The sequence below is a fragment of the Phacochoerus africanus genome, chromosome 10 (genome assembly GCF_016906955.1).
Source record: "Phacochoerus africanus isolate WHEZ1 chromosome 10, ROS_Pafr_v1, whole genome shotgun sequence".
Classification (NCBI taxonomy): domain Eukaryota; kingdom Metazoa; phylum Chordata; class Mammalia; order Artiodactyla; family Suidae; genus Phacochoerus; species Phacochoerus africanus.
The window spans coordinates 40,354,409-40,381,368 of NC_062553.1; the positions used below are offsets into that span (position 1 = coordinate 40,354,409).

At 45.1% G+C, this 26,960-nt stretch overlaps 1 protein-coding gene across 3 annotated transcripts in view; it reads right to left on the bottom strand.

The window, feature by feature from the left end:
- LNX1 (ligand of numb-protein X 1) overlaps nt 1-26,960 on the bottom strand; it is a 211,069-nt gene that overhangs the window by 176,970 nt on the left and 7,139 nt on the right. For all 3 annotated transcript variants that reach the window (XM_047799585.1, XM_047799584.1, XM_047799581.1), the window contains exon 2: nt 15,797-15,945. The gene's annotated coding sequence lies outside the window, so the exon portion shown is untranslated. The remainder of the gene's footprint in view (nt 1-15,796; nt 15,946-26,960) is intronic.

Here is a 26,960-nt window from a genome sequence, read left to right on the forward strand (position 1 = left end):
GCAAAAAGACAGAAAGAAAAAAAAAAAGAAGCGAACTCACAGATAACAGAGAACAAACTAGTGGTTACCAGGGTGGTGGTGGTGGGGGGGCGCATGGGGGTTGGGGGAGTGGGAGGTACAAACTATTGTGTGTAAGATATGCTCTGAGGATGGGGGTTATAGACAATATCTTATCATAACTGCAAGTGGAAAAGTGACCTTTAAAAATTGTATGAAATATAAATTTGTTAAAAAATTTAAGAATAAAAAATTAAAATATTAAAAAAAAAATTCAGTGTTCTTAGCTGACCCAGAACCTCCTTTTTTTTTTTTTTTTTTGGTCTTTTTAGGGCCACACCTGCAGTGTATGGAGGTTCCCAAGCTAGGGGTCTAATCGGAGCTGCAGCCGCTGGCCTACGCCAGAGCCACAGCAACGCCAGATCCGAGCCACATCTGCGACCCACACCACAGCTCATGGCAGCACCGGATCCTTAACCCACTGAGTGAGGCCAGGGATTGAACCCGAAACCTCATGGCTCTTAGTTGGATTCAGTTTTGCTGCACAACGACAGGAACTCCTTACCCAGAACCTCTTAAAGCCTCCACTGCCATTGCTGCCTCTCTGAAGGGTCTGGAAGTGTCTTTAAGGAGTCTGCACCCATCCACTCCTGCCCCAGTAGCCAGTCCTCCTGCTCTTGCCTTGGAAGGATTCCAGCACGGCGGCTCAATGGGAGAGCTCAGCTCTGGGTCAAGAGGACCTGGTATTTACCTAATTCTGACTTCATGAGGCTCTCAGGGAAACTGCATTTAGGAAGCAACCAAAATAAGACCATGGGTGTCAGTTCACGACCCTCCAACTTGAAGATGTTTTTCTTTAACGCCCCGTCACCGTTTCAAGAGGGAGTGAAAATTAACTTACTAGGTACAGAAGCATCTCCAGGATTTCCATTAGGCAAAGCTTGGAGGCAGCCTAGTGGTTGGAAGATGAGGCAGGTACAGACTTCTTGAAGCTAGGTCCACATGGCAAGCATGCAGGTTTAGACTGTTGGTTTGGGTGGATGAGGGGCCTCCATGAGATGGGAGGGGAGGGGTGGTCCCCTCCTCCTTGCCTCCAGACACCCACACACAAAACAGGACTGGAAGCTACAAGACTTCCAGAATAATGGCTATAAGGTTCTCACCACCAAGAAACAGACCGAGCTCATGCTGCCTCGAGTAAAGGAGCAGAGTTTTGGTGCTAAGACCTCTGGCTCCTTCTGGCCTGTGTTGGCCCATCATTTCAGGTACCAAAGCATGGCTTCACTCCCAACCTGGAAAGGCAGAGTTGTAATAGATGCAGTGTGCCTTCCAGACGGCTTATCTGCACACAGACCAAAGCCCAGCCCAAGCGTGCAAACCAGCAGCAAAGCCCTTTGCAACAGAACTCCATCAGAGGTCATGGACAAGTTCAGACCTGGGAGATGGGAAAAAAGACACCTACTCTCCAAGTCTGACCAATCTTCGGGGTGATCAGGGTGGTTGTGGCTCATCTGTACCTCCTCCCAGCAGATCTCAGCTGGTCAACACTCAGGCCAACACCTCTGGCTGGCTGGACTCTTTTGTTTTGTTTTCCATTAACACACACACTTTGGTCTAGTTTGTTTGTTTGTTTTGCTTTTTAGAGGCATGAATGGCATATGGAAATTCTCAGGCTAGGGGTCTAATCAGAGCTGTAGTGGCTGGCTTGCACCACAGCCACAGCAATGCAAGATCTGAGCTGCAACCTATACCACAGCTCACGGAAACGCCAGATACTACACACACTGAGCCAGGATGCTTGAATCTGCCTCCTCATGGATACTAATCCAATTCGTTTCTGCTGTGCCACAATGGGAACTCTCTGGTCTGGTTTTTTAAATGAATGATACCATTTTGAAAAAAGATTAAAAAAAAGAATCCTCTCTGTGTATTCACAAGAAAGCCTACAAAGCTATTTTTCTCATTATTACAAAACACTGTTCCAGTGAAAAGCCAAAATCTGCGCAATGTACCAATACTGATATTTTTCCTACTATGTTTCATTGGTTGAGGGGGAACACACCTTCAATAATCTTTGGAAATATGAACCTTTTCCCATAAAAAATAATTCCTTGGTTAAAAAAAGAAGGATAATAGCACTGTGTGGGTTTTCTCTTTACCTGAGCTCGATCATTTTGCAAGCACTCTTGCTTAAAACATAGGCTTTTAAATTAATAGCAAGGTATCAAAACATCTTGTCACTCAGGACAGGATGCTTACACAATTGATCCTCATTATTTGTGGATTCTTCTTGTTATTTATAACCCCAACACAGCCATTCATCCATGGACACACTCAGACACCGCTGCTTCTTTCATCTGCTCTCATACTGTAAACAAGTGTTCTTTTCATGTTCTATTTCATGACACTTTTTTTTTTTGGCATTTTTGTGCTTTACACTGGTGATTGCAAACTACTCAGTATGGTCCCAAGCAGAGTGCTGAAGCACACTCATAAGTACAACGGGCTGTGATGTGCCTTGCAGAGGACATAGGTGTGTTAGATAAGCTTTGTTCAGGCTTGAGTTATGGTGCCGTTGGTCATGAGTTCCATGTTAATGAATCAATAATACACACAGAATAAGGTATCTGTAGGAGTTCCTGTCATGGCGCAGCAGAAACGAATCCGACTAGGAACCATGAGATTGTGGGTTCGACCCCTGGCCTCACTCAGTGAGTGAAGGATCTGGTGTTGCCGTGAGCTGTGCTGTAGGTCACAGATGTGGCTTGGATCCAACAGCTAGACCCCTAGCCTGGGAACCTCCATATGCCTTAGGTGCAGCCCTAAAAAGACAAAAAAAAAAAGGTGTCTGTAAACAGAAATACATATAAAACAAATTGATATATTGATTGTTTGCTGAGAATGTGTTCAGAAGCTTGCAGGAAGCTAAATCTATTTCTCCTAGGAGCAGGGTTCAGTATTTGCTAATTCAGTGTTTGAAGTGACTTTATTTTTTTTCCTTTTGAGACTGCACCTGCAACATATGGAAATTCCTGGACCAGGGATTGAATCAGAGCTGAGACTGAGGCCTACACCACAGCCATGGCAACACCAGATCTGTACCGCATCTGTAACGTATGCCGCCACCTGAGGCAATGCTGGATCCATAATCCACTGAGCAAGGTCAGGTCTTGAACATACATCCTCACAGAGACAACATCGGGTCTTTAACCCTCTGAGCCACAATGGGAACTCCTGCAGTGACGTTAAAGATTATAGCTACTGGGAATACAGAGAACCAACTGTGTCAGCTTTTAGAAGTGTGAAGTGTGAATCAGGACAGGGCATGAGCCCACAGGGGCGGGTCAGGGCCCACCTGGCTACAGAGGGCAGTTCGAGCAAGCCCGTCCAGGTGAGCCAATGAGGGAAACTAAATGAGAACTTTGCAGGAGGGCCCTTTGAACTAGATGCATAGAGCGTACCCTAGGGATTGGGTCAAAGTGCAGGGTGTGTGTGTGTGTGTGTGTGTGTGTGTGTGAGAGAGAGAGAGAGAGAGAGATGGGGAAAGAGTGTGGGCAGAGAGCCCTGAATATGAGGGATGCAGCCACTTCAGAAGAATTTCTGTACCCAATGGCTGTTTTTTTATGGGATCTGTATACCCAGTGGGGATGAAGGCTCAGGAGTCAGATGAGATAATACAGGAGTCTGAACTGTCTTAATTGGGTAAATTAACTCTGGGTTTAATCTCAGGTATAATAATTCCCTTCTCCTCCTGCATTTTTGGGACGCTCCTCCTTTCAGACCTCCAAGAGAAAACACTAATAGGAATTCCCGTTGTGGCTCAGTGGAAACGAATCTGACTAGTAGCCATGAGGATGCAGGTTCAATCCCTGGCCTTGCTGAATGGGTTAAGGATCCAGTGTTGCCGTGAGCTGTGGTGTAGGTAGCAGACACGGCTTGGATTCCATGTTGCTGTGACTGTGGTGTAGGCCGGCAGCTGTAGCTCCAGTTTGACCCCTAGCCTGGGAACCTACATACGCCAAGGGTGTGGCCCTAACAAACAAACAAACAAACCAACAACAACAAAAAACACCAATAGAGGAGTTACCACTGGTGTCTGGGGAGTGCTGGAATTCATGTTTGATCCTGGGCCTGGCACCGTGGGTTAAGAATCTGGCATTGCCACAGCTGCAGCTTAGGTCACAAATGCAGCTCAGATCTGATCCCTGGCCTGGGAACTCCATGTGCCGCAGGGTGGCCAAAAAAGAAAAAGAAGAAAAACATTAACAGAAAGCTTTCCAACAGGAAGATCTGAAGAAACACAAAGATCCCTGGAAATCTAGTTTTTCTTTAGACTTGATAGGAAATGTTATCAAAATGGGCTGTTAGCTGCCAAAATGAAAGTGAAGGCTTTTCTTTCACCTCTGCTGCTACTGTCCACAGAGACCTCTTTTCTTTTCATTAGACCTCTGATGCCAACATAGTGCCAAACCTCCCTGTTCTGGCATGCTTCCTCATGCCACAATTCAAACCCCGCCCTGAGGCATCTGGCGAGCTTTAAAAACCCCTGATGTTGGACCCCCCACTTCAAACCAATCAAATCAGAACTTCTTGGGGAAGGGACCAGAGTGTGGGTATTTTTTTGATGCCCCAGTGATTTTCTATATGGGCCCCAAGTGACCGAGGTAGGCCTGGGACAGTGATTTGCAATCCTGGCTTCAATGAAATCGCTCTGGGACTTAAATCTCAGGTGAATTGATTCAGAACTCCTTGGAGGTGGAGAAAGCCTGGGCATTGGTATATATATTTTTTAAAATCCTAGAGATGCCTTGGCTATGTGAGATGCTACAGTTATCCTGTATTTGACATTTTAAAATAAAATCTGCTGGAGGAAAGCAAGGAAGGAAGAGTGGAGAAAGAGTTGATGCTAAATAGGAAAGTGGAAAAATAATTGAGACTGGCCATTGGGTATCTTCAAAGATCCTAGTTCTTTTTTTTGGGGGGGGGGGTGTTTTTAGTACTGCACCTGTGGCATGTGAAAGTTCCCAGGCTAGGGACTGAATTGCTGAATTGGAGCTACAGCTGCTGGCCTATGCCACAGGCACAGCCATGCAGGATCTGAGCCACAAATGGGACCTGCACCACAGCTCATGGCAACGCCAGATCCTTAACCCACTACGCAAGGCCAGGGATGGAACCCACATCCTCATGGATACTAGTTGGTTTTGTAACCCGCTGAGCCACAATAGGAACTCCAAATCCATTGAGTCTTGACCTGGGAAGGGAGGCGGGTGGACCACTGAGGGAAGCAGGGTAGTTTGGGGGGCAGATCTGGGGTTACATTATCACAGATGAGGTGCCCTGGTGAGGTCTGCTACTGGCAGTTTGGCTGCTACGGTGGCCAGATCTTTGGGACTGATATCAGGACTCAGAGCAGGTCTTCAGTGACCACTGACACAGTGGTTCCTCTTCTTCAGGGCCCCTGTCTCTCAAACAGTAAGAGGTGGGTAGCAGAGTGCAGAGCGGATGCTTGCTCGTGTCTTGCACAGATCGCCTTTACTGGGCTGGTGCATCCGATCCTCTAGTTGCTAAGAGCTGGCTGCTAGTGGCTTACAGATGCCTCCTGTTCCCAGAGAGCTGCCTTCTGCTAAATAGTCACTCCCCTGAGATGTCACCCCCCCCATTTCTCTCCATCCTGGCCAGGAGAGACAGCCCACAGACAATGACTGAGTAGCAGGGGAGCTGAAGTCTTGACTCCCTTGCCTCAAGATGGGATCAATTGCAGGGCAATCTGTGTGCTCTGTCAGATCACGGTAAAGCTAGAGTAATTGCGGCCAAATCCTTGCTTACAATTCTCCTGCCCTCACTCATCTGACTTCCCTCACTCCCCTTCTCCTTCTTCCTTAAGAAATCCTTTGCACAAGAATCCTTGTCTCGGGCTCTGCTTCTAGATAACCCATCTTAAGCAGTGATCAGAAAGTATGAGTGATGGTGAGGGTGGGGCAGGAAGAATAGGAACTTGGGAGTCAGAGAGGTCCAGGTTCAGCCCCAATGCCATCACTTTTTTTTTTTTTTGCCTTTATCTTTTTAGGGCCACACCAGAGGCATATGGAGGTTCCCAGGCTAGGGGTTGAATGGGAGCTATAGTGGCTGGCCCACATCACAGCCACAGCCATGCAGGATCCGAGCCACATCTGCGATCTACACCACAGTTCACGGCAACGTCGGATCCTCAACCCACTGAGAGAGGCCAGGGATGGAACCCATGTCCTCATGGATGCTAGTCAGGCTCGTTAACCACTGAGCCACGATGGAAATGCCCCCAATGTCATCACTTCTTAATTGCATGAGTCCGTCAAGTTCCTTGGATGCTGTGATCCTCTGTTTCCTTCTCTGTGCAATGCAGGAGGGCCCCACATTGCTTGAAAGGGTGTTGTGATGGTGACATTAAAAGCAACAAGAGGATGGATGTGAATGTGCGCGCACGTAGTAGAGATCTGGTTATGTCAGCTTCCCTTGCCTCCTGAGACTTCCCTGCCACCTCCCTCCAAACCTAGTTCTCTGCTATTCTCTTTGGTCTCCCTGCCCTCTGGGGACCAAAGATTGTCTTAGGCTTTCCATTCTCTTTCTTCCCTTTTACATATTCCTTTTATTATTTCCATTTCCCAGGGTTTCTCATCTCTCTCTCTCTCTTTTTTTTTTTTTTTTTTTAGGGCTGCACTCGTGGCATCTGGAAGCTCTCAGGCTAGGGGTTGAATTGGAGCTGCAGCTGCCAGCCTACACCACGGCCACACCAACGCCGGATCCAAGCCACATCTGTGACTTACACCACAGCTCACGGCAACACTGGATCCTTAACCCACTGAGCGAGGCCAGGGCTCGAACCTGCAACCTCATGGATACTAATCAGGTTCGTTACCACTGAGCCATGACAGGAATGCCCTCATCTCATTTTCGTAGTGCTTTTTATTTCCTCCAGCCATGGTAAACTAAGAAAGACACATAGTAATACCCAGAAATACAGATCCTCATTCTGTGGGCCATGACCAGAGAAACCGCAATGAGCTTATCAGTTTTTGCCAGCCGAGCAGAATTAGGTTGGATTTGGTTTTATAAACAGGACTCAGAGGGCTGGTTTGTGGCTTTTTTTCTGAGACAGTGTTTTTCGTTTTTTTTGTTTGTTTGTTTTTTTGTTTTGTCTTTCGTCTTTTTAGGGCTGCATCCACGGCATATGGAGGTTCCCAGGCTAAGAGTCGAATTGGAGCAATAGCTGCTGGCCTACACCACAGCCACAGCAACACCAGATCTGAGCCGTGTCTGTGACCTGTACACACAGCACGGCAATACCGGATCCTTAACCCACTGAATGAGGCCAGGGGTTGAACCTGCAACCTCATGGTTCTCAGTTGAAATCGTTTCCACTGTGCCATGATGGGAACTCCTTTCTGAGACAGTGTTTAGCCAGGAAAGGATATGCTATTTTCCTCGCAAGATAAAAATAAAGTCATTAAAAACCAATTATATTAGCACTTGACATAAGAGCACTCATCAACATCAATCTTCACCTTCTAGGCTAAAGAGTAGAGCAGAAGGGAGCTGATCCCCACAGTCAGGACTTGAGACAAGAGTTTACTGGCTCAGTCTAGCAACTAGTCGTGGGACTTTGGGGAGCTTGCATAACCTCCTTTAGGGCCTAGTTTCTCCATCACCAGAAAGGCTCCATAGCAAAATGTGTGCCAGGTGTGTTACAAAGGACCTTCTAGAATTTGTAAAATATTGAGAACCACTGACCCTGTGTAGAAACTGATGAGTAACCATTTGTTACTAATAATCTTTTGTTAATAACATGAAATCCTTGCAATTTGAGTCCCCAGGGCCTGGAGTTTATGGTAAGTCATGTCTTTCATGATAATACTTTTCACAGAAGAGGGTGGGAAATTTGAAAGTTACATTAGCCTTACGTACCCAATGCCAGCTGCTCAAGTGGATTGTTATAATAATAATTATTATTATCATAAGCCCAATGGAGTAGCCTGAGCTGATTAGAATTTGTGCCTGCTCAGCTCCTTTTCTTCCCCTCTGGCTTTGGCACTCCTTTCCGTTGGGGAGCTCTGTCTCCACTCTCCACTCCCATGTCCTGAGGGGGCTGTGATCATGGTGTCTTTTTTTTTTTTGTCTTTTTTTGCCATTTCTTGGGCCGTTCCCACAGCATATGGAGGTTCCCAGGCTAGGGGTCTAACCGGAGCTGTAGCTGCCAGCCTACGCCAGAGCCACAGCAACACAGGATCCAAGCCGAGTCTGCGACCTACACCACAGCTCACGGGAACGCCGGATCCTTAACCCACTGAGCAAGGGCAGGGATCCAACTCGCAACCTCATGGTTCCTAGTCGGATTCATTAACCACTGTGCCACAACGCGAACTCCTGATCATGGTGTCTTATTGTCCAAGCAACTCACCCCACCCCTGCAGGAAAGGTGGGCATGTGCCCCAGCCTCGGCTAAACATAGTCCACTTCCCTCTGGTCAGAGGCATTGATCCGAGGGGTGGCTGGTTCATCAAGTCAATCAGAATCCTTCTCCAGCATTTTAGAATGAGAGGGAGAAGGGTGGTACCCTCCACCTTTTGGAAGACAAATAATGAGATGAGGTCTGCCATCCATCTTTCCTGCCACAGCGTGTGGGGGTGGATAGGATGCTACCAGTACTCTCAGAGGCAGAAGAGATGTGCGGAGGCCAGATATGAAGAGAGAAGCGAATGCTGACATCATTGGAGCCAGATGCCCTGCTCTGGACCTCTTAGTTTTGGAGCCAGTGAAATGTCTCTTTCTTTCCATTGACTTGAGGTTATATCACATAACTCATGACACAGCTGACAAGAATCGAAGTTACAAAATATAACTTCCATTTAGACAGATGTTCTCCTTTCTCAAGCGTCTTATATTTGAAAATACATGTGATTAGAACAGAATGAGTCCATTCTGTGTTAACACACTGCAATTGCAACTGACCCTGGAAGAACACGAGTTTGAACAGTGCGGCTCCACTTTCATGCCATTTTCGTCAATAGTAAATACAGTGCTACCCAACCGGACGTTGGTTGACTCTGTGAAGGTGCATTGAATATAAGGAGGAACTGTGGATACTGAGGCTGACTATAAGTTATATGTGGATCTTCAACTTCAGTTAGGATCAGTGCCCCAACCCCTACATTTTGAAGGGTCAACTGTCTTTCAATACTGTTATAAAGAAGTAGAACCAATATCTTAGTGTAAGTGATACATGATTTAATATAAAAAAATGTCTATTGGGAAGTAGGGACACAATTTGATCAATATTCTAAAACCCAGCCATCTCTTTTTTTTTTTTTTTTGTCTTTTTGCCTTTTTCTGGGGCCGCTCCCATGGCATATGGAGATTCCCAGGCTAGGGGTCTAATTGGAGCCGCAGCCACCAGCCTACGCCAGAGCCACAGCAACGCAGGATCTGAGCCGCGTCTGCAACCAACACCACAGCTCACAGCAACGCCAGATCCTTAACCCACTGAGCAAGGCCAGAGATCGAACCCGCAACCTCATGGTTCCCAGTTGGATTCGTTAACCACTGCGCCATGATGGGAACTCCCCCAGCCATCTTATAATGGGAATTTTGTACGTATTCCAACATAGAATGTTTTAGGGCATCATGAGCTTGGGAAGATTATAACACAGTGAACCCTTGCCTTATCCTTTTTCACTACTGCATGTCTAGGTGGGTGCAGATTTTAGGGCTCCTAGCCAGAGGTGTACTCTGTTCTGAACAAAGAACAACCGAGAGATGGAAAAAGACGAAGTCATCGTTTTGAATCTTGGGTCTCCTGGGTTCCAGCCTCGTATTTTTACCATTGGGAGTGTTGTGTCTATTGAATTCAAGTTTACATTTCTCACATCTGTTTTGCAAGCACATGCACGTATATAAAAGCACATCTAGTCCTAACTGCGAGGGGGAAGATATTTAAGGCTGTAAATATTTACGGAGTGTATATAAAACAGCAGTGTGGGCTGATATGGCCAATGAAAGGGAATTAGAACACTGGGCCCCACTTCTGGCTCCACTGCTAATTCCTGTGTGACCCTGGGAAGGTCAATTAAAATCTGTGTTCTTGCACTGCATTTAAGACAAGGGGATGGTCATCTTTGGGCCAGTTCTCCAAAAGTATTAACCTTGGAGGATAATACCTGCTATTCAGAATGTAAATCGAAGAGGAATCTCTTTGAGACTGCATGTCTATTACTTTCTCTGTCTGTCTGTGTTTCTGGTTTTTGGTTTTTGTTTTAAAGGCAAGAGTGGGGGACAAAAGGGATGTATCCTTGCCAGGCTTGAAAGAAAACAAAATTCATTGTCTCAAAACAATTAGCAAGCACCTGCTTCTGTGCGTCACTGTGGTAAGAAGAGGTGAATGAAGTAGCCAGGTCTGCAATTCCCTCAAAGAAGGTGGTAGGAAAGTGGATGGCAGAGCAAAGGTAACCACATCTTGGGGACACTGGTCAGCTGTTTTGCCCTTTAGAACAGAATAAGCAGGGCTTTGAGACAGGACTTGGGTGTTAAGATGAATTTTTTTTTTTTTCTTTTTAGGGCCATACCTGCAGCATATGGATGTTCCCAGGCTAGGGGTTGAGTGGGAGCTGCAGCTGCTGGGCTACACTGCAGCCATAGCAACATGGGATCCAAGTTGCATCTTTGACCTGCACCCCAGCTCACAGCAACACTGGATCCTTAACCCACTGAGCAAGGCCAGGGATCGAACCTGCATCCTCACGGATACAAGTTGAGTTTGTAATCTGTTGAACCAGAATGGGAACCCCTGATTCTGTTCTTTACTCTTTTGACCTCCACAAATCATTTCCCCTTCAAGTGACAGATTTTGATAATGGAAACGTGGAAAGGATGATGCTCACATTCAAGTGTATTGAACAGTTATACACAAACTCCTAACAAAACAGCCTTTAAAAATGGCTCAATGTGGAGTTCACGTCATGGCGCAACGGAAATGAATCCGACTAGGAACCATGAGGTTGCAGGTTCGATCCCTGGCCTCACTCAGTGGGCTAAGGAACCAGCATTGCCGTGAGCTGTGGTGTAGGTCGGCAGCAACAGCTCCAATTTGACCCCTAGCCTGGGAACCTCCATATGCTGCCGGTATGGCCCTAAAAAGACAAAAGACAAAAAAAATAAAAATAAATAAAAATGGCTCAGTGAATCCTGGTTTTCTACTCTCTTCCATTTATATTCACTTTGATAATAATTTGGCAATAGGACAGAAAACACAGCAACCTCCATATTTTGCTCACAGGGAGCAAACCCTCAGCAGGCATTCAGCCCTATACATGCAATTAGCCAATCCTACCATATGTCCCTATTTAGACAATCCAGAGAAATGTCTTGGATTTATATTGTTTCTTTATATCAAGGAACAAACAAACATGTATAAGGAAACATGGCCAAGCTCTGTAGTTTAAAACATCTGTTTGATGTGAAGGTGTTCTTTCTTCCTTTTTGCTTTTTTTTTTTTTTTTTTTTGGTGTGGCACATGGAAGGTCCCAGGCTAGGGATTGAATCAGAGCTGTATCTGGATTACACCACAGCAACACCAGATCCGAGCCGCGTCTGCTACCTACACCACAGCTCACTGCAATGCTGGATCCTTAACTCAATGAGTGAGGCCAGGGATGGAACCTGCATCCTTGTGGATACTAGTCAGGTTCATTACCACCGAGCCACAGTGGGAACTCCCACATGAAGGTGTTCTAAACTTTTTCTTATACACAGGCAATAGGTAACCTTCCCCCTGCCTCCAAAAGAGCAATTAAAATAATACTCTGGATGACCTATGTGGAAGTACCTTGGGTTGTATTAACAATTTAGGATGAAATTATTTCCTCAACTGTTTCACATTCTTTTTACTACAGAGGCAACAGAACATATGCAAAAGCAGTTTTATGAGAAGAAATCCAATTTTCCTAGCAAAGAATCTCACAGTTCGAGTCAGAGAATCCCAGTCATCATCAGGTTACATGCGGCCTCACAGTTGCATCGTCATAGGAACAGAAGAAGGACCACTTTGGCCCCCAAGGAACTTGTGTTTTGCTTTTTCCAAAGCTGTAGTCCTAACTCTTTTGGGACTCTATTTCCAATGATGAAAACACTTCCTGACCCTCTAAACTAATCTGTTTTACTAACCATTGCATGAAAAATATAGAGTCATAGGGAACCGTGGTGCAACTTTCATGAACTTTCCCAGGAAACTGCAAAAGTAAAAGACTGATCGTTTCAGGGGCAAGAAAATACTCCCAGTTATGATAATAATTCCTTAATTTGCAAGTGCTTTGCACTGTACTGGTCCTTTCACACACTATTTATCTTTTTACAACAACCATGAAACTGTAGCCTTGCCCAGTCTCAAGATTCCACAAGGTAGGTACCATTATTCCTGTATTTCATTATTTCCAAGATGCCAAAGTGTGGAATATGCACCTTTATTTTATATACCACCCAGAGAGAAAGCAGCACGCTGCCAGTGAAAACACAACACACTATCAATTGTAAAACAAAAAGACCACACAGTTTCAAATATGTTAAAATGGGAGAGAATGAGTATCTTCGAATGGAAGAATTCTGGACCTCCCCTTTCACAGATGAGGAAATGTGTGCCTTCAAGGTCAGGCTGCTGCTGGAGACAGAAGCCTGGAGCATCACTCAGATCCAGACCTTCTGACCTCCAACCAAGCAGACTCCACTCAAACAGACCTACACTTTTGAAGATGATCTTAGAGGCAAGATAGAGGGTTCCCACCAACTTTTCCTGAAACCACCACTTCAGAAGCAAATGATTTGTCATGATGGGAGGCAGCCATCATGGTAGCATTTTAGGGAAAAGCAACAAATGATTTTCAAAGGGAAATACGAATGGCCACCCAGGAGTTCCCATCGTGGCTTAGTGGACACGAATCTGACTGGCATTCACGAGGACACAGGTTCCATCCCTGGCCTCGATCAGTGGGTTCAGGATCCGGCATTGCTGTGATCTGTGGTGCAGCTTGCAGACTCAGCTCAGGTCCCTTGTTGCTGTGGCTGTGCTGTACACCAGCAGCTATAGCTCCAGTTTGACCCCTAGCCTAGGAACGTCCATATGCCATGGTGCGGCCCTAAAAAGACAAAAAAAAAAAAAAATGGCCACACAACTCCTGTCTTCACAATATACTGTCTTAACACAACAGTCAATCCTTATTACTCATGGATCCCATGTTTGTAAATTTTCTTACTCAGTAAAATTTATTTGTCACCCCAAATCTATACTCATGGCACTTTCACAGTCATTTGCAGAGCAGGGAAATATTGGGACTGCCTGATACACATGTTCCCAGCTGAGGTCACACAAGGCAAATACCTTCTTGCTTCAGCTCTCATACTGTGAACAAGTATCCCTTTTAGTGCCATATTTTTTTTGGCATTATTTTTGTGCATTTTTTTCTTTTCTTTGTATTTTTAGGGCTGCACCCGAGGTATATGAAGGTTCCCAGGCTAGGGGTTGAATCAGAGCTGTAGCTGCTGGCCTATACCACAGCTCACAGCAAAGCCAGATGGTTAACCCACTAAGGAGGCCAGGGAATGAACCTGTGTCCTCATGGATGCTAGTTAGATTTGTTTCCGCTGAGCCACGATGGGAACTCCTATTTGTGCATTTTTTACATTTTGTGCTTGTTGGTGGTGACTTTACTGTTGAAAATAGCTCTCAAATGTGGTGCTGCCTAGTGGTTCTCTGTGCAAGAAGCCTGTGACATGCTTTAGAGAGAAAATCGATGTTAGACAAGCTTCATCCAGACACAGGTGACTGTGCTGCTGACTCTGAGTTCAATGTTAATAAATAAACAATACATATTAAATAAAGGGTCTCTATACAGAAACACATAAAACAAGGTTATGCTTCATCAGTTGATAAAACTGCTGTAACTAGAGGCACACTGGAACCTAACTCTATTTCTCTTGGGAGTATTCATTATTCAGTAATGAGAATGGATGGGTTTGGAATTTTACTTAATTAATTAATTTGTCTTTTTAGGGCCGCACCTGTAGCACATGTAAGTTTCCAGGCTAGTGGCTGAATTGGAGCTACAGCTGCTGGCCAACGCCACAGCAAAACCAGATCCAAGCCACATCTATGACTATACTGCAGCTCACAGCAACGCTGGATCCTTAACCCACTGAGCGAGGCTAGGGATAGAACCCACATCCTCAAGGATACTAGTTGGTGTGCGAACCTGCTGGGCCCCAGCAGAACTCCTGGTTTTGGATTTTAAAATGTCAAAAGGACTATGCTAACTTACCAGTTATTTCATATCTTGCAGAGAAGTCAAGTCAAAGGAATAATAATAATGACAATAATAATACATGAACGTGTACACATACATAGATTAAATAGACCAAAAAAAAAATGTTTGCCCAGTGACAAGATCTAGAAGGAAACACAGAGCCACAGTATGACAGTAGTGATGGGAATATAGTTTCTAACATTCTTTTGTTAACGTATCTAATTTTTGGCACTCCATTGGAGGTTTAGGAACTAGAAAACAAGCCAGGTTATCGGGAAGTGGGGGAAGGAGCCCCTGATAGAGGGCAGCAGCTGTGGTAAAGCAGCCCAGAGAGCCCACCAACCCACCGGGAAATGGCTCTCCTGCAGAGGTGTCTCCTCTGGGATGCCTCCTTGGCTGTAGAACAAGCCGACTTGATTACAAAGTAAGTACAGAGCTTTGCATAAGCTTCTGCACCCACCTTTTTAGCCATCTCTTGAAAAAGTCAGTCCAAGAAACACGAGGAGCTCCCACTGTGGTGCAGTGGGTTAAGCACCTGAGTGGTGCACCCTGGGTTGCTGTGGAGGCTCAGGTTTGATTCCTGGCCCAGCCCAGTGAGTGGCCATAAAATTAAAAAAAAAAAAAAGAAATATGAAAAGGGTGTCTGTGGTCTGAGTGTGTTTCTGCTGAGGATAGACCATTAGGAAGCACATTAAACACATGCTTATTTGCTAACAATAAGGGGCACGAATGATTTGTTTTAAGCCTTGATGTGACATTGATGACAAAGAGCCACCAGTTACAGAGGGAGCAGCCTGCATCCCTAACCCTGAAAAACAAGTCAGCTCAGGAGGAACTGCTCTCAGCGGGAGAACAACTGAGGAGGTGGCATTATAGAAACACTGCGCTTCGCTGGTTTGCAAAAGAAAGCTCCCCGCACAACAGAGGAAGTGGGGGGACTCAGAGGCGGTTTGTTTCCTTGTGGCCAGTGACTGCTTTTCCACAAAATGTGCATTGGCTAATTCTCACAGGAGTATTTCCAATGAAGAGAGGGTTTCAGGTTGGACTCACATGAGCTGCTTTTATTTGGACAGGCTTTGTTTCCTCTAGTCTGGTCGGCGTTTCTTCCGGGACCTTCCTCAATCCCTGGCGGGGGCTGAGGCCCAGCCCTTGTTCGAGGATGAAAAGGTATTGGAAGGCTGGCTGCTTTAATTGGAGCTTGCACCTGCAGACCCCAGCCCCGGAGGCGGCTCGGCTCTGCGGCTGCTGCTGTGTGTGTGTGTGTGCGTGTGTGTGTGCATTTGATTTCCTCAATGAACACTGGGACATTGCACAGTGTTTTTGGCCTGAACTTGCTGGAGGGGATCCAAGCCACGCAGCCACTTTCTCTGCTCTGGTGGGGAGAGACCCTCTTTTCTAAGAAAGAGGGATTTTTAGCCCTGCAAGTCTATCCAGTGTATTGTGATCTAATCTCTTCTGGCCCCGAGAGGACTTACCCGGATAAAAGATGCCCTTTGGGGAGCACGAGAAGGTGTCACAGCAGGGGCTTTCATGCACCCAGAAGCTGCTGCATCTTTTATGAGTTTCTCACACTTGACTCCAGTAACACGATCCAGGCAGCACTCAAGAGCGATGGCTACGGCCTCTGTGGGGGAAATGGAGAGACAGCCTGAGTGGATTTAGTTAATGACTATGCCTCCAACCCTCTCCCAGTGCCATCCTACTGCACATATTTAAAGTGTACCATCTGGGAGGTCTCATCGTGGCTCAGGAGTTAAAGAACTTGACTAGTATCCATGAGGACGCGGGTTCGATCCCTGGCCTTGCTCAGTGGATTAAAGATCTGGCGTTGCCATGAGCTGTGGTGTAGGTTGCAGATGCAACTCGGATCCTGCATGGCTGTGGCTGTGGTATAGGCCGGCAGCTATAGCTCCGATTTGACCCCTAGCCTAGGAAACTCCATATGCCCTGGGTACGACCTTAAAAAGACAAAAAGACAAAAAATAAATAAAGTCTGCCATCTGATTGATTTTGGCTTCCAGATATGCCCGCGAAATCATTACCACTGTCGACAGAAAAAAAGGCACAACCTAAAAACTGAGAATTATGTTTTATACAGTAGACAAAACAGAGGATTTAAGGTAGGAAGATGGCCTCTCCAATAGCTCTGAAGAGGTAAGGGAGAAGCTAGAATATATAGGAGTTTTGCAACAAAAACATCAAAAGATTACTGTTAATGTGGTGCTTGGGGTTAATGGATGCAGACTATTGCCTTTGGAATGGAGTAGCAATGAGCTCCTGCTGTGTAGCACTGAGAACTCTGTCTAGATACTTATTGAGAGCATGATAATGTGAGAAAAAAGTATGTATACATGTATGTGTAACTGGGTCACCATGCTGTACAGTGGAAAATTGACAGAACACTGTAAACCAGCTGTTACGGAAAAAAATAAAAATTGTTATAAAAAAAAAAGAAAGAAAGAAAACCTGACCCCTCAAGTTAAGGAATTGAGCGCTTTTCTTTGGGAAGATGCTGGGGTCTGGATTCATTGAAATCATTCCTTTGATATGCACCTTAGCTGCCTGGGGCCAGTATCCTGCTCTTCTCCATCCTGAGTTCCCTCCGGGTGCAGGGTTGAGGGCTGCTGCAGTGGCTGCTGGCTCCAGGGCCACGACATCCTTTGCTTACTGATACGGCAGGTGACACTCTTCTCCACACCATGGTCGAGATAATCAACACATCCATCACCAAAATTCCCTTCTGTCCCTTGGCAATCCCTCTGCTCACTCCTCCCTCCACCCCTGTATGCCCAGGCAGCCACCACTCTGCTTTCTATAACCACTGATCTTGCATTTTCTTTTTTTTTTTTTTTTTTTGGTCTTTTGTCCTTTTAGGGCCATACCCACGGCATATGGAGGTTCCCAGGCTAGGGGTCTAATCAGAGCTATAGCCACCGGCCTATGCCACAGCCACAGATCCCGGCCGTGTCTGTGACCTACACCTCAGCTCCCGGCAATGCCGGATCCTTAACCCACTGAGCAAGGCCAGGGATCAAACCCGCAACCTCATGGTTCCTAGTCGGACTCGTTTCCGCTGCGCCATGATGGGAACTCCTGCTCTTGCATTTTCTAGACTCCTACATAAATGGAATCAGACATCATGTTCTTTTTTACCTGGCTTTGTTCGCTCAGCGTCATACTTTTGAGATTCATTCATATTGTATGTACTGAGACTTTGTTCCTTTTTACTGAGCAGTATTCCCTTGTATGGAGGTACCATGGGTTGTCTATTCATCCACCTGTTGGTGACCATTTGGGTTGTTTCTAGTTGTGGTGATGACACATAAAGCTGCTATGAATGTACGTGTTCAAGTCTTTGTATGGATATAAGCTTTCATTTCTTGGTAAATACTGAAGAGGGCAGTGGCTGGGTCCTACGGCAGGTATATGTTCAACTTTTTATGAAGCTGCCACACTGTTGTCCAAAGCGGTTGTACCATCTTTTTTTTTTTTTTCTACCATCAATTCCATTTCCAACATTTGGTGTGGTCCTTCTTTTTAGGTTTAGCCATTCTAATACGTATGTAATAATGTCTCCCCTGCTGGCTTTAATTTGCTTTTCCTTAATGATTAATGACGTTGAACAGCTTTTCCATGTGTTTACTTGTTGTCTGTATGTTTTCTTTTGGCAAAGTGACTGTCCAAATCTTTTGATCACTTCTTAAGTTGGATTGCCTATTTTCTCATGATGGAGTTTTGAGAGGTCATTATATATTCTCCCAGGGATATTTTTAATTTTAAGAATTATCCCGGAATGAAGACATTGCATATGTCGTTTCCATGGAATTTTCAGCACTGATCTGAGCAGGTGGGGGACAATTTGGGGGACCAGGGCCTTCTAGCTCCTAGAGATCATTTTCCCTATATGCCTTGCTCTGCCTTATAAGGATGAAAGCAGGCCATGCCGGAAGTCAAGAGAGGTCTGGGACACACCCACTTTTTGAGGTTTTTTTGGGATATTAAAAACAAAAGGGATTCCAAAAATAGACATATGTATAGCGTGATATATTTTAAATGATATATGTATTGAACAAAGCAGTGCTTTTGACCATATGCAAAAATACAGCATGTAAGAAACATTGTCATGAGAGCAATTTCTTTTTTTTTTTTTTTTGGCCACCCCGCAGCATATGGAGTTCCCAGGGCCACAGATCAGATCTGAGCCACAGTTGCCACCTATGCACAGCTATATCAATGCCCACCGTGTCGGGTTAGGGATCGAATCTACATCTTGGCGTTGCAGAGACACTGCTGATCCCATTCTGCTACAGCAGGAACTCCAGTGATAGCAGATGTTTAAATTTGAGGTCCAGTGTGGGGCCTAAGACAGGGCCCAGGTCCACTGGCCACCTTGTGAAAAGCCATGAGAGACCAGTGCCATCTTGGACACTTCTCATACCCTGTACAGCCCAAATCACATCTGGTATGATTACTCTTTAGCCAGTTATGTCTGGGGTCAAATGAATGCTGCAGAGATGGCTATGGAAGAAACAACCATTTCCTATAGAGACACAGATTTCCTCTCAGGGGGACAGTGGGAAGGTTAATCAGGGCCTTTTGGAGGAACACTTTGCTCCACCCCCTGCAAGCCTATGGGACCCTAGACTTCCTTTGGGTGATCAGAGTCTTGGCCTTTTCCATTTAGTTTGAGATCAGAATGCACAGTGACCATAAGAGGGGTTACTTAGCCTGAAGAATTCCTGGAGGCCTCCCAGCCACACCCACGGAAGCTCCTGCCCTCTGGGCAACTTCACCATCACCTCTGTGTATCTTTGCTCCCCTTTCACCTCCCATTGCAGCCAGTGCAGTGGTTCCGTATGGGGCCAGGGCTTTTGGCAAAGACACTATTGATTGTCAAAACTTGGGAGATGTTACTGGTACTTGGTGGGCAGACACCATGGGTACCGATTAATATCCTACAAGACAGCGCCCATGACCAAGAATTATCCAGCCCTATATGCCAGTGTTGGAGAAGTTGGGAAACCTCAATCTTGCTGATTCAATCAGCTGTCAATCAGAAGCAACACAGAATATGACTGATACAGATTTTGACATAGCAGTTCTTTGTCCATCAAGCAGGCAAGTGCTACAGTGAGGACGAAGAAAGTTGCTCAGGGAGCTTGAGGGGTCGTGAAGGATGGGCTGCCCAAGACCTCTTGACCTCTCACCACCTTCCTCTGCCCCCTCCTATTAAGAGCTTGGCCATGTAACAGACATAATTTCTTTCTTTTTAAATGATTTTTATTTTTTTCCGTTATAGCTGGTTTACAGCGTTCTGTCAATTTTCCACTGTACGGCAAAGTGATGCAGTCACACACACATATATACATTTTTTTTTCTCACACTATCCTCCATCATGCTCCATCATAAGTGACTAGATATAAACACAAAGCAATATAAGAGATCTATGGGATAATATAAAGTGGGCCAATCCACCCATAATAGGAATTCCAGTAGGAGAAGAAAAAGAAAAGGGGATTCAAAATATATTTGAAGAAATGATGTCTAAAAATGTTCCAAATCTGAAGAAAACAGATGTCAAGATACAGGAAGCACAGAGGGCCCCAAACAAGTTGAACTCGAACAGGCCCACACCAAGACATATCATAATAAAAATGGCAAAAGTTAAAGACCCACTTTCAAACCCAGTCCTGCTGCTTGGTGACTTTGGGCAAGTGACCTAACCTCTTTAAAATTCAGTTTTTCCACCTTAGAAATGGGAAATGACCATTATACTTTTCAGAATCATGAGAACTAAACAAGGTAAGCCAAGTCACAGAGTTTGAGGGTATCTGGCACAGGAGAAGAACTTAGTGAGTATTACTCCATGAATTGAGCACCTACTGAATACAAAGCACCTTTCCAGGAGTTTCCTAGCCACTCAGTGACAGTTGATAACAAATTTTTATTATCTACAAAGTGTTTACTTTAAAAGTCTTAATAATGATAACCCTTGCTCTTCAAAGCCTAATGGGTATGTTGAATGCACTGTGTTTTGAACTTGACTTTAGTGAGAGGAGAAATGAATGAAAAGTGACTTAAGACAATGCAGTCTACACTGAGGCATTTAGGCATGTGTAGATATAAGTGTATATATTTGTTTACAGTCCATGGAAAGCAATTTCCACAATGAAGTCTCTTAGAAAACGCAGCACTAGCTGAGACTCTGGTAGCAAATCCTTGGGAAGTCTTGGGCTGTCTCGTTCCAGGATGGAGTGGGATCCCATGTCAAGCGACTCAGATAACATCTCAGTTGTGGTCAGTTACTTGGGCACCAGAAGGGCCTCATTGCCAGATGGCCAAGCGGAGACTGTGAGGCTCATGCCATACTGAGCTCGAGGTGTTTCTGTAAGGTCATTGTTGCAAACCCAGAGAACCAGTTCTGTGAGGTTGGTGCAAAGGGGATATTTAGTCAGAGGAACAGAGAGGTGTGGTAATGGAGTGGAGGAGGTCTGGGGGAGGATTACAACCAGCACAGTCCAAATGCTCTTCTCAGTTTTCAAAAGAGCGAGGAAGAAGTAAGGTTTGGCCCTGGCCCTCAGACAATGCCTCAGTTCTTGCCAAGTACAGGAGAGTGAGCCTACAAAATCACCAGTGAGCCGAGAGATAATCTAGGTGACAAGGACCCAGCCAGGCAGCACCCCAGCCAAAAAATTAGGGCAGAACATTTTGTTTAACTATATTTCTCCCTGTTTTCTCATGGGGCAGGAGATACATTTAAAAACATAGAGGAGTTCTCATTGTGACTCAGTGGTAATGAACCCAACTAGTACCCATGAGGATGCAGGTTTGATTCCTGGCTTTGCTCAGTAGGTTAAAGATGCTGCATTCCTGTGAGCTGTAGTGTAGGTTGCAGACGTGACTTGGATCTAGCATTGCTATGGCTGTGGTGTTGGCGGGCAGCTGCAGCTCCCATTCAACTCTTAGCCTGGAAACTTCTATATGCTGCAGGTGCAGCCCTAAAAAGACACGCAAAAAACATAGATATGCTCTGTACTTGGTGACGCCATGGAGCTCACACAAAGTTAGAATCCTGTGGGCTCCTTCAGCAAGGGCACTCGTAGAAAGCTTTGGGCACTGGAGCCAGGAGACCACTCCCTAGGAACATTCTAGAAGACAGGCTAGATTTCCCAGCATTTGGTCACCAGCCCAAGAGCACGGCAGAGTCTTTTTGGGCAAGGGGCGAAGGAATAGATTTCCTTCCTTCAGATAGTCTGTTCTCAGCATTAAAGAGTCAATGTGTGTAACCACTGGTGTTTCCCCACTGGGCTAGTCCAGAAAAGGAAAGATATTTACTCACTTAAAGTAAAAGGTTCAAGGGCCACAAGAATTGCCTTTTTGTTGTGAGCCACATAGGAGAACGGTATGGAGGTACCTTAGAAAACTATACATAGAACGACCATATGACCCAGTAATCCCACTCTTGGGCATATATACGGACAAAACTTTCCTTAAAAAAAGACACACGCACCCAGATGTTCATTGTAGCACTATTCACAATAGCCAAGACATGGAAACAACTCAAATGTCCATCAACAGATCATTGGATTAGAAAGATGTGGTATATATACACAATAGAATACTACTCAGCCATAAAAAGGAACGACATAATGCCATTTGCAGCAACATGGATGGAACTAGACTCTCATACTGAATGAAGTCAGAAAGAAAAAGACAAATACTGTACAGTATCACTTATATCCGGAATCTAATATATAGCACAGAAAAAGAAAATCATGGACTTGGAGAAAATAGACTTGTGGTTGCCCTGGGGGAGGGAGAGGGAGTGGGATGAATTGGGAGCTTGGGGTTAATAGATGCAAACTATTTGGAATGGATTAGCCATGACATCCTGCTGTGTAGCACTGGGAACTATGTCTAGTCACTTATGATGGAGCCTGATAATGTGTGAAAATAGAATGTGTACATGTATGTGTAACTGGGTCACCTTGCTGTACAGTAGAAAAAAAATTGTATTGGGGAAATAACAATTTTAAAAAAAAGAATTGCCTTTTTGTAACAGAAGTGTCACAAAGAACTCTTAATGCTAATCTTCACTTTCCCTCTGTCTCAGGAGTCAAGGCAAGATAGATTTGCAGAAGGCAGAGAGTGTGATTAAGAGGTATCCTGTCCAATCTCACCCTCTATGAATTGAGATCAGCAGGAGTGTGGCATGATCTTGACTATCATACAACAGCTTTCACCGAGTTCAGATTAGAAGAGGCATACCCTCACCCCTTGTCTATGGACACTAGAAAAAAGAAAAGAAAAGATATGCACACTGTAGTAGGTGGAATGACTGGCCAACAAGGACTGGCTGTATAGCACAGGGAACTCTACCTGATATTCTGTGATCACCTATGTGGGAAAAGACTCTGAAAGAGAATGGATGTGTATACATGTATAACTGAATCACCACATTGTACAGCAGAAATGATCACATTATAAATCAACTATACTTCAATTAAAACTTAAAAAAAAAGGTTGGGGTTCCCACTGTGGTTCAGTGGGATGAGAACCTGACCAGTATCCATGAGTACGTGGGTTTGATCCCTGGCCTCACTCAGTGGGTTAACGATCCAGCGTTGCCATGAGCTGTGGTGTAGGTCTCGTGTATGGCTCGGATCTGGTGTTGCTGTGGCTGTGGCTCACGCCAGTAACTGCAGCTCGGATTCAACACCTAGCCTGGGAACCTCCATATGCTGCAGGTGTGGCCGTAAAACAAAACAAAACAAAAAACAGGCAATTTTGCATTGCCTGTGCTTATGTTAGTTCTCAATAAAGGGGTTTTGAGTAACATGACTGAATCAGTGGGAAACACCAAACTTCTCTCATGTGTTGATGCGGATGTTGATCAGTGCATCAGAGTTCCCTTATAAAGCCTGATACGGTCAATCTGTACTCCAAGTTTAGGCGAGGAAAGCTTTATACCTATAAAGGAATGGCTTTCTTTAGTCCTTTCTGAAAATGAGAATAATGTCATTGGCTATATCTCCCTTTTGCTCTGGTTGCCAGGAAGCTCAGGGTTAAATCTGATGCCCAACTGTATCAATGAGGAAGGCTCTTGTGACATCTATACTTGATTTTTACTTCCTCTGGTCTTGTCATATTATTATTATTATTATTATTATTATTATTATTATTATTATTATTTTAGGGCCACATTTGTCACATATGGAAGTTCCCAGGCTAGGGGCTGAATCTGAGCTCTAGCTGCCAGCCTACACCACAGCCACAGCAACGCCAGATCATTAACCCACTGAGAGAGGTCAGGGATTGAACCTGCAACTTCATGGTTCCTAGTTGGATTCATTTCCGCTGCTCCACAACGGGAACTCCCCTAATCTTATTTATATTCCCCCGCGCCTTTTTTCCCTCCATTTCTTCTCCACTTTATTCCATCGTTTTAGTTTTTGAGGAGGACCCTGTTCCTACGTAAAGTCTTGATTATGTTTCCCATCATTGTATTGCAGAGTTTACAACCTGAGATGCCTTTAATTTTTTTGTCTTTTTAGGGCCTCACCTGCAGCATATGGAGGTTCCCAGGCTAGGGGTTGAATTGGAGATGGCAGTGCATGCCTACACCACAGCCACAGCAACGCCAGATCCGAGCCACACTGCGAACTATACCACAGTTCATAGCAACGCCGGGTCCTTAATCCACTGAGCGAGGCCAGGATTAGAACCTGCATCCTCATGGATGCTAGTCAGATTCGTTTCCACTGAGCCACGAGATGGGAACTCCTGAGATGCCTTTAAATGCCAGGCAGATAGCCGTAAATGACTGACGTGAGTGGGGTAATAGGGCATGGTGTAGACTGTGGCAAAGGGAAAGAGGTCTTTCCTGGCCATTCTATTCAAATAGCATCATTCCCGTCCCCCCTGTGAATCTCTATCCTCTAACCCTCTTATTCATAGCATTTATCATTTTCTGTAAGTATCTTTTTATCTGTTTACTGTCTTTCACCTCCACTCTATCCCCAGCACCCAGAACAGTGCCTCGCACAGAACTGTCACCCAATCCACATCTGCTGAGTGGGTGAATTAATGAATGAATGTAGGACCAGTGTGGCCAGATTTTCTTAAATTTTAACCAAATTTGAAATTTCGATTTTATATGAAATCCTCTGATTTATTTGTTTATTTATTTATTTTCTCTTTAGGGCCGCACCTGGGGCATAAGGAACTTCCTAGGCTAGGAGTCAAATTGGAGCTGCAGCTGCCAGCCACAGCAACACCAGATCCAAGCTGCATCTGTGACCTATGCTGCAATTTGTGGCAATGCCAGATTGTCAACCCACGGAGAGGCCAGGGATGGAACCCGTATCCTCATGGACATTGTGTCAGATTCTTAACTCTCTGAGCCACAATGGGAACTCCTGAAATACCTTGATTTTTAGATGTTGATAGTAAATACAAAAAAAAAAAAATTAAAAGCTATGTGCTGGCCAGAAATAGGCCCTGTTAGTATGTGACCACTATTCAATTTTGTATTTTCAGGTGTAGCCACCACGGTTTCTTATGGAATGAAGGAGAAGATAAAGAATTTTATTTTATTTTATTTTTGGTCTTTTTGCAATTTCTAGGGCTACTCCCGTGGCATATATAGGTTCCCAGGCTAGGGGTCTAATTGAAGCTATAGCTGCTGGCCTACACCAGAGCCATAGCAACGCGGGATCCAAGCCGCGTCTGCAACCTACACTACAGCTCACGGCAACGCCGGATCCTTAACCCACTGAGCAAGGCCAGGGATCAAACCCGCAACTTCATGGTTCCTAGGCGGATTCATTAACCACTGAGCCATGACAGGAACTCCCAAGATAAATAATTTTAAACCCTCATCTGTTTTATGGTTTATAAAGTACCATCACTGTTCTAGTATTTTGTTATTGTTCTAAATTCGCACATGAGGAAATTCAAGCCCTGATGAGATGAAGTGAACCTGTGAGCTTAGACATGGAGGAAGCTGTGACAGGCGGGGCCACCTTGGGGTCGGGTTGGAGCCAGCCTCCTGGTCAGATATTCAGGAAGAAAGGAGGAAGAGCCCTTCTTGCTCCAGTTCCTCTCCTCTTCCTGTCCCAGAACCAGGGGTTCAGTGGATGTGGCCTCAAGTTCAGAGTCAGGCTCATGATGGGTCTCTTTCTCCACCTTCTAGGGCAGGAGACCATTAGTGTGGACATCTCTCAACATCCTCTTATGCATATACATATAGCTTGGCTCTCCTGCCACTTAAAAACCACAAGCTTGGAGTTCCCGTCGTGGCGCAGTGGTTAATGAATCTGACTAGGAACCATGAGGTTGTGGGTTTGATCCCTGGCCTTGCTCAGTGGGTTAAGGATCCGGCGTTGCCGTGAGCTGTGGTGTGGGTCGCAGACGCGGCTAGGATCCCGAGTTGCTGTGGCTTTGGTGTAGGCTGGCAGCTACAGCTCCGATTCGACCCCTAGCCTGGGAACCTCCATATGCCACGGGAGCGGCCCAATAAATGGCAAAAAGACCGAGAAAAAAAAAAAAAAAAAAGCAAGCTTAGGAGTTCCTGTTGTGGCGCAGCTGAAACGAATCCGGCTAGGAACCATGAGGTTGTGGGTTTGATCCCTGGCCTCGTTCAGCGGGTTAAAGATCCAGCGTTGCCAGGAGCTGTGGTGTAGATTGCAGATGTGCCTCGGATCTGGCATTGCTGTGGCTGTGGTGTAGGCTGGCAGCTGTAGCTCCAATTAGACCCCTAGCCTGGGAACCTCCATATGTTGCGGGTGTGGCCCTAAAAAAGCAAAAAGAAAAGCAAGGAAAAGAAAGAAAGAAAAGTATCTTTTAAGACACTTCCATGCCTGACTGTCCTCTCTAAAATCTCATGTTCTGAGCAGAAACAAAAGGGCTCCATGCCTGTAAACCAGTTATAATGGAAAGAATTAAAAAAAAAAAAAAAAAAAAAAGAACTGCAAACTGAAAATAAAACACAACTGAATAACCACACATCTGGCACAGTGCCTCTTTCACGTCTGTATCTTTGATATCATACTGATCTTATTGGTTTTAGGAGGCAATTGCCTATGTCACTGGTAGGGTTGTAGGGTCTCTATGATTTAGCAGAGAATACCTTATCTAGTTATCAAGAGCTTGCCCAAGTTCTGACCAAGACTTGTTTTCTTATGTATTTACTTTTTCAGAGAAGACTTCTATAATGAAATTTTGGTATTGAAATTTAGGTCTCCAATTTTTTTTTTTCCTGTCTTTTTAGAGTTGCACATGCAGCATATGGAAGTTCTGGGGCTAGGGGTTGAATCAGAGCTGTAGCTGCTGCCCTACACCACAGCCACAGCAACTCGGGATCCAAGCTATGACCATGACCTGCAACACAGCTCATGGCCATGCTGGATCCTTAACCCACTGAGCAAGGCTGGGGATTGAACCTGCATCCTCATAGATACCAGTTGGGTTCTGAACCTGCTGAGCCACAAAAGGAACTCCTATATCACCCATTTTAAAATTAGGTTGTTTTCACTGTTGAGTTGTAGAAGTGCTTTATATATTCTGCATATTAACCCTTTATAGGAGATAAGTTTTGCAAATATTTTTTCCATTCCATGGGCTGCCTTGTCACTCTGT